This window comes from Cavia porcellus, unplaced genomic scaffold (assembly GCF_034190915.1).
Source record: "Cavia porcellus strain 051 isolate PalLab524CR breed Dunkin Hartley unplaced genomic scaffold, mCavPor4.1 scaffold_20, whole genome shotgun sequence".
NCBI lineage: Eukaryota > Metazoa > Chordata > Mammalia > Rodentia > Caviidae > Cavia > Cavia porcellus.
This window is the reverse complement of record NW_026947503.1, coordinates 47422949-47438981: the sequence shown is the minus strand read 5'-3', so window position 1 is coordinate 47438981 and position 16033 is coordinate 47422949. Positions and strand designations below refer to the sequence as shown.

Sequence of the window (16033 nt, the reverse complement as noted above, 5' to 3'; positions counted from 1 at the left end):
CAGGAGGAGTTTTTAAACAAACAGATACACATACCCAATCCCAGAGATTCTGATTCAATTAGCCATACACAGCCAGGCGTTGTTATGTTGAAGGCTTCCTGGGCTTATTCACATTGATTGTTTCTTTAGTTTTCCTAGATGTTTCACTTTCATAGAAGATGACCTAAATGAGAATGCCTTGCTTCACATATTTACTGTCAGTGATAATGATGATGATATGATGATAGAAACTAACGAGCTTATTACTTCCTAAGCAACTTTCCAAATATTTTACACATAGGAACTCATTTAGTACTCACAGCAACTACTTAGTGAAGGAAATATTATTACCATCTTTTTTGCAATTAGGAAATAGGCTTACGAGATTTAAGTGACCCACGGCAAGACATAGCGAAGGTGAAACGTGAACCCAGGGGGTCAGACTCTGGCAACTCTTACTGAGGTTATGAAGCAAATTAAATTATATTCCCCATTTCTCCCACCAGTTTTGCTTTTCCTCTTGACTTCTGCAGGGTCTGACCTAGGTGCAGGCTCACCAATTCCACTCTCAGCTGGTGAGATTCCTTCCCAGGGCCATTCAACTCAAACACCTCACTGCATTTGCTTTGCAATGGAGTGGCAAGCACCATATCTAAAAACTTCAAATTTTACTGCCTACTTAGTGAACGTGTTCCAGGAAGGTAGCTTCTTTACTCCTAAGCACAATATTTTAAAAAGGGCTTTGAAATCACATAGACACATGATCAAATTTATGTACTGCACCTTCACTTACTAATTCTGGGCCTGGGGCAAATAATTTAATGACTCAAATATTCCATTTTTCAATCCACAAAATGGATATAATTCATCAAATAGGATCTGTAGGATCCTGAAGAATTAAGTAGGTCAACAGAGATCAGGTCCCTTTGAACACAGTAGGCAGTGAATATCAGTGGACTGCCTTCCCTTCTGCCCTGCTCCCATGCTAAACACACAACTAGCTTTATGCTTAGTAGCTTCTGCCCAGCTTTTCTTTTTCTGCTTTCCATTATTCCTCTAAACTCTGTGTTTGAAAAGTTGTTAAACATATTTGATAACATCTTACCAGGTAAACAGCTACCTAATAATATAAATTTAGGACTCTAAAGGAATATTATGAACAAGAATGACTCTTAAAACCTTACAGCCTCCTTATCTGTGTACCCCCAAAGCCACTAATATATTCAAATGCTTAAAATCCAAATTTTAAGATGTTTCTAAGTAACTGCTGATAAAAATGCATTTGTCTATGTAAGGTATATTTGATTTGCACAGGTAGTTACATATTGACATATCCCATATGCCATTATTGTTAGCTTCTGAGACAGTGGCAAAGAATTATATTAGGGGCAGATCCTCTTTATATTATTTTTAATTGAAAAATTATATATTTCACAATACGATGTTTTGAAGTAGTATACATTGTGAAATGGCTCAGTTGAGTTAATTAACATTTATATGAGCACCTATAGTTACCATTTTGTGTGATGAAAGTACTTCAAATCTTCTTCTGGGAGTTTCCAAATATAGTACATTGTTACTAACTAGAGTTAGGGTGTTATACAATAGATCTCTCAAACTCAGTCCTGCTTTTTAACTGCAGTTCTGTATTTTTTTAACTAACATGCCCTTAACACTAACTTATCCAACTTTTGGAAACCTCGATTCTACTCTCTCTTTGAGTTGAACTTCTTTAGATTCTACATATAAGATTCAATGTTTAAAAGCAAATGGAATCAAATATGAATATATTTCAACTATATTCTTAAATTATATGAGAAAATGGTTTGGCAAACATTTTCCAAAGGAACAAAAAATGATTTGTCAACAGATTTTGACCCTTGATCTTTCAAATGTATGTAGTTGTTTAGTTTCATGAATAAAAGAAATTTTGTTTCTCTTAATACTATGGTAATCTTTTCTTTTGCTGTTATAATTTGCTGGTTAATCACATCAGAGTATAATGATTTTACTACTTAAAACATAATAGAAAAATAAATAATTATTTTCTATGGTATTTTCATCACTTTCCTTGTGGCCAAGACAAAATATGCCACGTTGACAGTTTAAAGGAAGAAAAGTTTATTTTGGCTCACAATTTGAAGGGTTGGCTGGCTCCAAAGCAAAGTGGCATGATAGAGGGGCATGACTGCTCACTTCACAGTGACCAGAAAGCCCAAAGAGAAGCGAGGAGCCAGGGATCCGGATATACCCTTCCAGGCCATATCCCAATGACCAGTCCCCGCAGCCCAGAACTCGCCTCCCAACAACAGGCCAACTGTGCTAGCTGCATAATTTAATCACCTCCCCAAAGCCCTGCATATGACAGAATGAGCTTTGTGGGGTGCAGCTGGATGTACCCTGTATCATATAGGCATCAGCTCCTCAGGGAAGGCTGATATTTCTATCTGCTGTGAAACATTTCTAGTCTCTCCTAAAGTCTGTTGTCTGTATGGTTAGTGTCTTGTGAGGTTTCACTTTCTTTCTTTTTTTTAAAATTTTTTTAATTTTAAAGAGAATAAAACAAAACAGAACAAAGCAAATCAGAACAGAACAATGCAAACAACACAGGACTTCAAAACAAGACAACAGGAAATCAGCAGTGGCTACCATAATGTCTCTTGTTTTCTTAAAAATAGTTGTCTATACCTTCACACACAATAAATTCAAACAAAACAAAATAGTATAAAATCAATCAAAATGAAAGCATGACAGGACTTCAGAACAAGACAATAGGAAGTCAACAATGGCTACCATAATGTCTCTTGTTTTCTTCAAAGTAGCTGACCGTACCTTTACACATACTGAAATCGAGTAATAGAAAACAAACTAAAACCAGAACAAAACAAAAGAATGAAAGCATTACAGGACTTCAAAAGCAGATAACAGGAAATGAATGATGGTTACTATAATGTCTCTTTTTCTTCAACACAGTTGTCTATACCATCACACATAATAAAATCAAAACACAACCGAATAAAACCAATCAAAACAAAAGAATAAAAGCATTATAGTGATACAGTGCTATCGTTAGTTTCTTGTCAAGGCTTTGAATTGCACTGTCTTCTCATTTTGATTCTGAAGACGCAGCCTGGTTTTGGAGATTTAATATGTGGAAGTTCATTTACCTTTGTTAGTCAATTGATTCTATATTTGATTAACCTTTTCAGAAATTTGTAAAGAAGCATTTAATTGATGGTAAACTTATTTCTTCAAAACTTCTTACCTAAATGGTTTCCAATTTCTGACCCTTTTATTATGTTCAGCTCCTAGTGACATCTGTATCCTCTCAAAGGACAGAAAATAAATCTGTTGCATTCAGTCAAATTCTAGTAATCAGTCAGATTCTAGGTTTGATGAGTCTTCTTTATCCACACTCCTGAGCTTTCACCTTTTATCCCTTGTAATTGAGCTCACTCAGTCTTTCTTTCCATGCTTTACTGTCAGATGCAAGTAGATTTCAGCTTTTCTGATGATTTCAATTTTCAGGGCCGAGGATTTAGCTCAGTGGCATAAGCACTTACCTGGCAAGAGCAAGGTTGTGAGTTTGATCCCCAGCACCAAAACAAAAATTTTCTTTCACCCAAATTTTTCTTCAATAATATCTGTAGTTGTGTTTTACTCTTCTGATATAATTTTCAAGGTTATTTTTAGTTTAAACTCCTTAGGATTGAATGGATTTTATCTTTTAGTAACTTTATCTTTCTTATAACATCAATCATCACCTTATCATGTTCTAGATATTTAGACTGCTTCTTTATGTTTTTCCTAGAAAGCCCATATTAACTTCAATAAAATTAGGGCCTGTTTGTTATTGAATATCTGCTTCTGGGTACAGCATTTTAAGTAACCATTTCAAGTCTAGCCTCTAACAAAGAGTTCTCCAGTGCTTTATAACCTTTCTTAAAATGCTAGAGGCTCCCAAAAAATTCCTAATGTTTTCTTCAGTTGGAGCAGAAAACATTCCATTAAGCTCTTTCTTCCTCCATTTATAAAGTAAACTGATGGCTTGTTAAACCCAGTTATAGTTTCCTGTAGCTCCAATCCCTGGGGAAAATCTGAGTCCTGGGCTGAGCTACAATTGGCAATCAAGGCAAACCAATGGGAGACGCTCATGGATGTGAACATGTTTTACCCCATTCTTATCCCAGTATGGAGCACCAAAAAATTGATAACAGTTTGTAGGCTCCCCCAGAAAAATGGATGAAGCTGTTTTTTACTCGCCAAAGTGGGAAGCAAAACCCCTATCATGGCATATCTGTGAATCTAAGCTTGCTGGCTGCCAGAAAATTCCGTGCTGAAGCTACCTCTTTTCTGCACCAGTCTTCTAGACTATATCCTTACAACATGCATCCTGGCTTAGGAAGTCCCAGAGGGTTTTGCTTGTACTTGTTTATCAGTGGTCAGTGAAGGTGTAATGGTGAATGGTGTGTGTGTGTGTGTATGCATGCATTCATGTGTGTGTTGAGATAAAGGCCCTTAAAGGCATTTTTGCTTAACTTTAATAAGAATTACAGATAGTGTATTCTCCCTAAAATTCTGTCCATGTATTGCTTCATGTTATTCAAAGATATTTTTAGGTTTATATCTTCTTGATGAATTAATGCTTTTGTCAGCATGAAATAGTCTTCTTTACCCCTAATAATATACCTTGAAATCTACTCTCCTTATATTTTTAAAATTTTTATTAGTACATTTGGAGTACATAATGATTGACACGCTAGCATCTTTTTTCACTATTTTATTTCCAATTGATCTATTTTTAAATTGAAAGTAAATATATTTCTTATAAATAGAGTTAGCATGCACTCTGTTTTTATATTTAGCTTGATAGAGGAGTGTTTAGTGCACTTACATTTAACATGTTTGGTATCATTATGTGTAAGTTTAATGTCTTGGCATTTACTTCCTGTGCATTTTATCTATTCTTTATTCCTGTGCTTCTTATTTGTGTGCCTTCTTTTGAATTACTTAAATATTTTTATTTCAATTATACATCTTCTATTGATATTTTTCACTGTACTTCATTGAAGTTTGTTTGTTTGCTTGCTTTGTGATACTGGGGATTGAACTTGTGATAATAAAGTGCTCTAACAGTGAACTTTTAAATTTTTTTGTTTGTTTTTGAGTTGGGGTCTCACTAAATTTAATATGCATTGGATCTGGCTCTGAGCTTTGCTACAGCTTTAGTTAGATTTGGCTCACCAATGCCTTTAGAAGTCCAGAGAGAGGGCATCTTTAGCTCTTAATTGTTAGTGATGAAGATTACTTCATATCCTAAATGATGCTCTCATATACCTCTGTTACCACTTTAACTGTAATTCTTTGCCTTTAGTCTTTAGCATGGCCTTAAGAAGAGAACAAATTCGCAAATATCCTTTGAAAATAATTTCACCAAATTCAACAACAGTCTCCCCCAACTTTGCTTTGTTTGGGGGGACAACAGATTTCTCCCTAACTATATACAATGCTAAAATAAAAAATAAATCCCAGCCAGGCCTATAATTATCTATATTAGACACAGTGAGGTATAACAGTCAATTAAAATGAAGAAGTCTTTTATTCTGAAGTTACTTGTAGGCTCTTCTATTAAAACTTTCATCATATGTATATGGAATTAAATATCTGAAAATATATAATTATAAATAATGCCCTCATTTCCAAAAATTGTGTATCTTTTAAAAGTAAATGCTTTCTTCTGAAACTGAAGTTCTGCCTAAACTATCAGTTAAGCCATACTCAAGTCAGGACAAGAAAAATTATATTCACAATTATTTTATGCTTTCGTTTAGTTGAAAGACAAAGAAAAATCTGATAGTGAAGTTATTTCCCTCATAAACTATCAGAGCCGTTAGTGTATGGGGCTGATTTGGACATTTTGTTATCTGAGGCAAGCTTTGTCTTGAATCACTTCTACACTAGCTTTTCTCTTCATACTAAATAACTCTGAATACATTAGATTTCTAAAATATATATTCTACCCTATTTCTGTAAGAATATCCCATGAAGTTCTTAGGAAGTTATTGACCCTCTAATATTCCTAGAGCTGTAGCTGGGGAAAGAGTCAAAGGGAATCTTCAGCTTTCTTCACTGTCTTTCCCATATTCCTGATGGAGGCCTAGGGAAAGCGAGGACAGAGTGGCCTGGGGTCACTGGCCTCACCACTGAGCTTCTGCAGAAGGAGAGACACTTATCATTGTTAAGGTCAGTGAGCCATAGTAGAATAACAAGTTTGAAAAGTGGTGATAGCCACATGCTCATGTGGAGAACAACTGTTCCCAAAAGAGTAAGCAGATTATAATAACTAACAAATTCCATCTAGTTGGCTGTCACTTGCCATTTTCTTTCATCAGACAACACAGCCCTGTCATATTTCTAATCCTGAATATATCTTCAAGAACTTGGATTAGAACCAGGATTTTAGTTTTAAGAGTGGCCTGAATACTTGTAAAAATGTACTCAGCTTTTAAATGAGATTAAATACATTTTCGTTTTGCTCCAATACCAGAGACAACAGATGTTACATGCACTAAGACATGTTTCTTTGCATCTAGGATGAGGGCTGACATTCCATTTCCACCTAGAAATGAGCACAGAAATGGCTGCTCTCAGATTGGGGTTGACTTTAATCTCACAAAGGGAAGCACACGTCCCCCTCCAAAGGGAAAGAATACCAAAAAAAACAGTATTTTTTAGTGAAAGTAATCCACATTTTTTCTAAACACATTGTGTTGCTTGTTATTGGAGCTACAGAATCTCTCAAAAATTAAAACATTTTTAATTTGATGAGTTTTATTTAAGACAAAATTAAATTCTGAAAGATATTTCTAAAAGATAAACATTGCTTCTGTCACTCTCTCCTCCCTCTCCTCTCCTCTCTCTCCTTTCAAGCCCACATGTTGTAAAGGTGTAAATCAGTGAGCCTTTTCTGAATGCTTCCATTCTTTCTTAGTCTAAAAATAAGTATAAACTATTCTGAAAATAACTATATAATCTTACATAAAATTTGTGTAAAATATGGTATAGATTTATACATCAGTATATTCCACATACATATCTCATGTACAGTTGCATCAACTCTTACTATTATCCTCACAATAGGGATGAAGGAACGGTGCTTATTAGAAGCTGGCATTTCCTGGTTGTATAGCTAACAAAGGATAAAGACAAATGAAATTCATATTTTCGTAGAATTGTGCCCAAGCACCTTCATAAAAAAGCTAGTCTTTATTTTAAAATGCACATAACTTTTTAAATTGCAAATATGAGATGACCAACTTATTTTGATTTGTTTAGACTTCCATAGTTTTAGCACTCAAAAATCCCTTAGTTCCAATCAAACAAAGGTGGCCTGTCACTTTCATAGAAGTAAATGCAAGAGGCTGCAATAGCCATCCTCAGTGGAATGGAGAGATGCAGAAAGTAAAATACAAGTAGAAGAAAAAAGTTCAGGAAATTTATTAATACAAAGGTAAGGATGATTTTTAACTTTTATCAAAACTATTCTAACAAACACAGCCACCTAACAATTAGAAGTAGTTTATCAAAAATGTTTGCAGTAAATATGCCTACAGATTTAAGATCCATTTCAGTATTATGAAATGTCTAAAGCATACAAATTTGACTACCAGATCATGAAAAGTGAAAATATTTCTAAATTTTCATCAGAAGAAAACACAAAACACTCATCCTGATGCCCTGGAGCCAAATATCCTAAACCTCCCCTTTAGCTATTTTTCTTTGCCTGGTTGAAGTGGCTGCTTCCTGGGCTGGTAATCGCGGGCTGGTAAACTGGGAAGATCACCAGTTAAGAAGGGGCCAGGGACCAGATACAGCCTTAGCCTACCTGCATGACCCACCCAGGCATACCTGAAGTCTACTTTACCAATCTCCAAGGCAGCTCTCAAACCAGGCAAGTTGACAGTCAAGATCAGCCGTCACACATGTATACTGATACACCAATTTTAAACCTAAGTATTAATTTTAAACCTAAGTTGACATTCTACTATCATCAAAATTATCCTCATTCTCCATTTTTCTCTACCAGGTATATTAGGATTATTTGTGCACATGGCCTTTTCAAAGAATAGGGTTGTTGTCACACGATCAGCACCCACAATGGATACCCATTTCACCCGCTTTTTAAGTTGACTGGTGTTTAATAAGATTACACAGCAAACTCTTCTGCTTTCTTTTTTATTGTATAGATTTAAAATGCATGTCATGATATTTTGATAGACGTGTTGATATACACAGCCAAGTGGTTACTACAGTCAAGCAAATTAACGTATCTCCTATGGCAGTTAACTTTTGTCTTGGCAGATTTTCAGCAGACAATGCACATGCTACAAGCTAAAGCTCTAATTTATCCATACTACATAACGTGTACCTCTTGACGTACATCTTCACATTCCCACCTCCACTCTTCACCCTCCCCAGTGTCCACCATTTTATTAACTCTGTATTTGATTTTTGTTTATTTTTTAGATTATACATGTAAGTGAAACCATGTAGTATTTTTTCTTTCTGGTTTATGTCACTCAACATAATGTCCTCTAGATTCAACCATGTCATCACAAATGGCAGGCCCTCCTATTTCACAATGGCATAATATTCCATTCTGTGTATACATGTTGTAACTTCTTTCTTCATTCTTCTGTTGATGAACACTTAGTCTCTTTCCCATATTGGTTATAGTCAATAATGTTATAATAAACATGGGAATAGGATTGCACATATCTTTATTCAGTGATGGTTTCTTTTCCTTTGGCTATACACCTGGTGGTGGCATTGAGAATTTTAAATTCATTTGCATTTATTAGAATTATATGTAACATCCTGCTGTTTTGAATCTCTTTCATATATGTTAATGTAGAGCCTCTGTTTTTTTTCAAAACTGTTTTTTGTACTTTTTTGGGGAAGTAACTATTTTAATTACTTTTCAAACAACTACTGCTTATATTTATTAGTTTTTGTCCCTTTGAACAAAAGTATGAGCCCCTTCTTAAAATTTTAGTTTTTGAAGAAACAGCGTATGCTTTTAAAATTAAATGAGATGCAAAAGGTAAAATCTCAACTCCAAAAATATCACATTGAGAATACTATCTATATTAGTCACTTAAAGGAAAGGGGAAAAACTGACAAGTGCCATTTGCTTTTGAGGGACCAGGATTTTTATACACATGGATGCCTCAAAATTCAACTAGGATCTAAATTTAAACCTTCTCTGCACCACTGCAAGGAGGCTACCACCAGCAGTCAGCCTCCCCAAGACTGTGACCATCCTGTCTGTTTTTAAAGAATGGAGCCAAGATTAGCTGCTTGTTCATGATAAATTAAGGGTATCTGATTTGCTTGTTCCATGCCCAGGTTTTCTTTGGAGGCAAGCCCTAAAAGCTATTTTTCTGATCAATCCTAACTCTCATGTAGTGCTTACGAAAGAGAAAAACAATATTTACTCAGGATAAAGACTGAGTTGTAGGCACCGTAAATCTTATCAATTGCCTTGTGAAGGTTAAGGGGGTAAAACTAAGAAAAAATTTTCCACTGTGCTCACTCCACCGTATTTCTGGACTAATAAGGATCCTAATAATGTTTTGCAGTGTTCTGGAGTTTTGAGGATTGGCGTGGGTAAAAACATAAGTGGAGGGCTGAGGTTTAGCTTAGTGGTGTAAGTGCCTGCTTGCAAATGCAAGGTGATGAGTTCGATGCCCAGGCAAAAAATAAAAAAATGTGGAAATAGGGACATGATCAAAAGGGATATTTGATTAATGAACGTTGCAGTACGGCAAACAGCCAGTAACTGTCTAATAAAGAAAACTGTTAACTTTACAAGTTAAGGGGAAATATTAGAACAGCTAATACTTTCTCCTTTCTCTATTTTTCTTACAGGCCAGGGAGATCACCTTAAGTGAATTTAACAAGTATTTGTCCTATTTGGGGTCAGTATTATGCCTGAACACACACACATGCACATACACAGTATATAATTTTTGTGTGGCTTTGCCAACATATATATTTAAATACATATGTTTTTTTTGATCAGTTGGTTAATTTTGCATAAAGGGAGTGGTAAAGTCATTAAGACATTAATGAGAGAGCTAAAGTCATTAAGACAAAGGCAAATTGTTTTTATCTAAAACGTGAGGGCCAGGAATATAACTCAGTAGCACGGCACTTACCTGGCAAGCTCAAGGTCCTGAGTTCAATTTCCCAATATTAAAATAAGATAAAATAAAATGAAGTGTGAGTCAATAGATAATCACGTTCCATAGTTTACATACAATACTCGTAGTACAAGTACTCAGTTTCCACACACATTTTTGAGTGTTAGCTTTGTGCTAGTGTTCAGAAACACAACAGAAATGACCAGTGTGCTGCATGTGACCCCAGCGGTCTGCCACCCACTCTGCTGACTCCCCTAGGTCACCAGGGCTTTGAGACACCCAGTGGCCTTCAGAAGGACAGTTCTTGATAAAGGGGAAAAGAAACAGAAACACAGATACTTGCTACTTTCAAGGTTCTTCCCTTTTGTTTATGAATTTATTAATGGCCTACATAAACACTAGCACAAAGGAGAAGTGTTCATTGAAACTGAGAAACCGAAATGCAAAAGTGTCTGTTTAACCTACAGAAAATGGTGGGAAATGTCTGTTTCAACCTATGAAAAATGGTATGGAGAAGGAGAGAGACCCCCATCCAGCAGCACTGCTGATGGCCTGTACTTTCCTTAAGGTGATTCGCTTTGGGGTTAAAAATAACACTTCTTCCTCCTCTTTACCCAGTAAAAAATCATTTATGGACATCTAGCAGCAGAATAAGTAACAAGGAATTGGTAGGCCACGGAGCCTGATGGGACATCACAACAGCAAAACAGTAGTATAGTCAAACTTGTCAAGCAAGTATTTCATTCATGATTTTGTAAAAAGATCTTGCTCTAATGTGGTAAGAGATAATCTAAAAAGAAATGTAAACCAACAACAAACAAAACCAGAAAGCCTTCTTTGTGGAGGCAACCAGTGCCATTAAATAGATTTGAGATGTTCCCATGAGCCCAGCAGCAGCAGCAACCACAGCACCACCCCAGCCCAGCCAGCTGACAGTGGCCCAAAGCTGAGGATGCGGGACTGTGATGTGTCAAAGCACAACAGAAGAAAGGCTTTCGCAGGACTTTGAAGAAGTGGTGAGGCCCATCAGAATGCATGTAATAAATTCACCAAGTTGCTCATAAAGCATAAGTTACTTTCAGTAACAGATCTTTTGATCCCAGGAACCACCAAATAAATGTTAATAGATTGTGACTTAAAGGGGCCTTCTGCATTTCAAGAAATGTATCTTTTCCTCATTTCATTCACTCAGTTTCCCTTCTTTCAGAAATATGTGTATGCGCTCTCTCTCTCTCTCTCTCTCTCTCTCTCTCTCTCTCTCGCTTTCCCATCCCTCATAAGGTTTGTAAAACAGTTATAAAAAGAAAGTTCAACAGAGAGCTAGAAACATCTCTTCTACCCTCGTCCTGCTGTTTGGAATATATTACATAATTATTAAAATCAATTTTTCCGCAGTTCCTATAAGCAAATTTTTATCTTACAGAAAATCCACAGATTCAGTAGCCCCCCTCCCCCAACCCTATCAAATCCCCTCCTTTAATGGATCACAAGCCATTTTCTAAGACTCACGCAACTTCTAACCAAAAAAAAGGGGGTGCTCTTTTATTTCTAGGTGAAATTACATATGCTTATGAAAATATAAATTTTACCTTACAACAACGTTTTCAATGCCCCTAAGAAGTTGTTCCGTTCTCCTCAAAGCTAAGTCTAAGAAAGTTCCTCGCTGGAACTGCCTATACCTGGGAAGTGATTGGTGCAGAGTAGCTGGAGAAAATTTGAGCTGCCTCCCCGCTCTCTGCTCCAGGAATGCCAATCAGAGAACATTCTTTTTCAGGCAGCCAAGTTTGGAAGTCAGTTGGTTTCTGGCAGTGAGTGGGGGGAGGGGAGGACAGAGGGAGCGCAGTGAGTGCCGGCTGATCCTCAGCCTGGAAGCGTTTCCCTAATAGCCATCAATGGAGGCGGCTGCTTTGGGCCTGGCAGAGACAGGTAAAAAGACAGCTGAGTAAATCAGCCCGGGATGAAGCGGCGGAAGCTGGGTCTGCGGGTGGGGGACGTTGCCCGCTGAAGGCCTGCCATTGGTGAGCTTACCAAAGGCATCTGCCAGTGGGACTCCAGTGGAATGTGAAACCAAATCATTTTCAAGTTAAAGATAGACACAGTATACACCAGGAGCTGGAAGCTGGATTTTAAACTCCTATCTCGCCCCAGAATTCCAGGGAGCCTTGTGATGATCTCCTCGCTGGCAATTAACAATTCGGTGAAAGTTTGCTCTTCCAGTGAATGTGCTAAGAATTCATGTATGTTCTGGATGTCCTGGAATTAAAAGGATCTAAGAGATCATGGTGTGCATACTCCAGGGTAAGTGGAAAGGTTGCCTGTGAAGTGCATCGCTTCTCTGGAAAGGTTCATACGGAATTTTTCTCTTTTATTGGTGTAAATGAAGAAGTGCTCATGAAGATTCTGTGGGGTGTGCAGCTGCCTTTTCGTGAGCTCTTTGGTACTGCACATTTTGGGGAGTACAACAAAATAGACTATTGTAGCTTTGTTTTAAAACTTACCTTGCAGGTTTGTGACTTCAGTTTTGCCCTTACCTTTGTTTGTCCTTCTCTTAACTCTTAAGCTCCCTGAGTTTACTGAATTACAGTATCAGTTGTTACTTTCCAAAACAGACTCAATGTCACCGTGTTTATCATGCCACTGGGTGAAACTGGACTGTTGTGACGTGCAGGTCAGTTCTTCTTGACTTAGTGGCATTAAGTCACTTTCCAATTTAAAAAAAAGTTTCAAGAGGCAGGGGAAAGGTGGTCTTTATGAGCTGTCTAAAACTACGTAACAGCCACTAGGAAACATTCTGTTTTTTTAAGTAACTTAGAAAAATGGACAATTTCCATCAAAGAGAATAGTTTATTAATAGGTTTTGTGTGTGTGTGTGCGTGTGTGTGTATCTGTGTGTATCTGTGTGTGTGTGTGTGTGTGTGTGTGTGTGTGTGTGTGACCTCATTAATTCCAAGCAGGTTCCCCTCTTCCAAGAAAGCTGATATTTGCTAAGTGATAGAGGTATTGACTACACAGAGCTTGAAAGAACAGGGAGGGTAAGGGTTGCCCAACTTGCTCATGCCAAGCAGTGTTTTTAGGACTTAGAAACATTTTTTCATTAAAAGAGAGAATGACATACTTCATTTCTGCATGTTTTGCCCATGTATAGGTTTTGTTTCTTGTTTGGTCAAATGGCCTCTCCCTCTGCTCCTGAGGCTAGCTTTTCTAAACTTGCACGGCATTCCTTCTGAGTAAATACTGGCCATAATAGTTACTGAGTACATGGTGTGAATTGGAAATTCTACTTTATATGGGGAAAATAAATCTGCTGCTGACGCTCTTCCTCCAGAATGTGGAGCTGAACAGTTAGCTGTTAAACGTAAGCAACTAGTTTTTGCTTTGTCAAGTAGACCAGATTCAAATGAACTAAACTGACTCTCCTAGGTACAATCAACCATTTAATATGAATCTTACTCTACTTTGATAAGAATAATATGAAATGTTACTTTTCTGTTATGAAAAATGGGTGTTATCTTGATAGAATCACTTGGTTTTACAACTACTGAATAATCTGACAAGAAGAAAATATAAAGTTAGCAGAGCTTAGATTTGGTCTCCTCCTCCTCCTCCTCCTCCTCCTCCTCCTCCTCCTCCTCTTCTTCCTCCTCCTCTTCTTCCTCCTCCTCCTCCTCCTCCTCTTCCTCCTGTCTTCCCCTTCCCTCCAAATCCCTTAGGACTGTCACTGCCCTGGGGAAACCTGCTTTTTCAGCAGTTCAGACCTCTGAGAGGAAGAATGGGACTATAGACTGCTTTCAAGTCAGAGTACTAAATTCATGAAGAACATTTACACTTCAGCATACAAACCTAACCTCAGAGAGTTTAGGCAGTTTATTAGTAAGATTTATAATTAACCCATTAGGCTGTAAAAATTGCAGCTAATTTTCATTTTCATATGAACAGATGGTACCTTTGTAAATTTCCCTGGCCATATCAGATGCCTGGTGATATTCTGCCACCAGCTGTGCCCTGAATGGTTGACATTAGGAATGAATTAGGCATAACTCTCAGGTGCTTCCCAGAAGTTCACAAATGCAGGCACCTGTACACAGTACGCACACAGACACACATGAACATTCCTTTTACTTAACTAATATGCTTGTGATCCAATTCTAAAAATAGGTAAAATTATATTAGGCTCATCAGGGAGGATTTTTTTTTCAGTATGTAAAAGGAAAAAAAATACCAAATCCTACAATGTAAGAATTTTAAACTGTGTAGCTGAATTATGTTGACAGGGAGAAAAAGCACGTTTATCTGCTACTGTTGTGTCACTTTGATAGTCAAGCTTGGCTCTATTTCTTTGAGCATAGTAAAGATTTCATAGTATGCCTGCTAATTTTAATATCTCAAACGTTATTCGATTTGTTTCTATTATTGCAATTCCTACCACTTCCCCCTCATGGTGTTTTGTTTTCCTGGTAGCTTAGATCTCTTTGCTCTAAGTTAAAAGTGTATTTTTAAAAGAGCCTCTAAGTATAAATGGAGACCTCATGAGACTGCCGTTGTTTCTGCAAAGAAAATTTTGGTTTGCATCTGCCAAGCACCTGGGGGCGATGCTGGACCAGAATCTCCTTAGATAAAGTGTAACGTTTAAAGCTGCTGGGTCCCTGCTGTGACAGGAAGCAATCTATGTGAGCAGTGATTTATTTCAGCTCACTGTATCCTGAAGGAGGGTATGGCAGGTATGACCTTGCAGAATCCCAACTTAAAATTAAGTTACTTAGTAGCTGTTAGTTACAGCCCTTGCAAGAGGGCTACAGACTGAGACTTTTCCTTGAAGCCTGTCCAGAAAACCAAAGTGTCAGGCCTGGTGGTGTAGGCACATATTCTAAGCACTCCAGAGGCTGAGGCAAGAGGATCACTGTGAGTTCAAAGCTACCCTGGGTTAACAAGTGAGTTCAAGACTAGCCTAAAAAAAAATAATAAAGTAGCCTAAACTACATAATGAGATCCCATCTCAGCTCTCCCCACCAGCGAAAAAAAGGGGGCAGACAGAAAGGAAGCTCATTTCTCAGGTCTTTTTTCCTTGTGTTCATTTGCCTGAGGCAAAAACTTTTAAAACTGAGCTTCTGTCTCTAACTTCTAGTCTCTGAAACTTTCACTTACTAAATTTTGTCTTAGTAGCTCTTTGTTCTCCTTGTTTTTTTTTAATACCTGTTTCAAACATGTTTTACTTATGTCCTTGAAGGTGTCAGTCCAAATTATCTTAATTCTATTAGAAGAGGAGGAAATTTGCTCCACTACTTCTATAATCATTCTTCTTCTTCTTCCTCTTCTTCTTCCTCTTCTTTTTCTTCTTCCTATTCCTCTTCCTCTTCTTCCTCTCCTTCTCCTCCTCCTCCTCCTTCATCTTCCGAACTGTTTTATTTCAGGGAAACTATCAGACCTTCTGCTGATGTCCTTGGTGATTTCAGGGAGCTTTTCTGTTTATTTTTGTTTACATTGTAGTTGTTACCTGAGTTAGTTTGACTTTTGGGGGGAAACAATGCCTATGCATGCTAATTGAAAGATGCATGTTTCCCAACTTGACAAGAGCTCTCTACAATACTTAACTCTCCTCTCATTTGTCCCTAGCTGACCACTTTCTTTGGCAATCTCTTTAATCCAGCCAACTGCCATCACTCTCAGCTGTTGCCTCTGACTGTCCCAGCTTTCTCTTGGCCTCTATTCAGTTCCACCACATTGTTTTTTAATTTTTAATTTTTTTTTATCTTAAATAAATCCCTTCCTTTTCATTTCTTTGCAGTTGCCCAAAGTAGGGTTTTATCATCTTCCTTGAGGATTACTCTGGTCTTACCTTACTCTGCACATGT

The 16033-nt window shown here is 37.3% G+C and overlaps 1 protein-coding gene across 17 annotated transcripts in view; it reads left to right on the top strand.

The window, feature by feature from the left end:
* Window positions 1-16033, top strand: part of Dtna (dystrobrevin alpha) — a 371976-nt gene that overhangs the window by 77766 nt on the left and 278177 nt on the right. For 8 of the 17 annotated variants that reach the window (XM_063231783.1, XM_013157134.3, XM_063231780.1 and 5 more), the window contains exon 1: window positions 12117-12482. The exons of 2 other annotated variants lie outside the window; for them this stretch is intronic. The gene's annotated coding sequence lies outside the window, so the exon portion shown is untranslated. 7 more of the 17 variants (XM_013157135.3, XM_013157136.3, XM_063231775.1 and 4 more) reach the window with 6 other exon arrangements.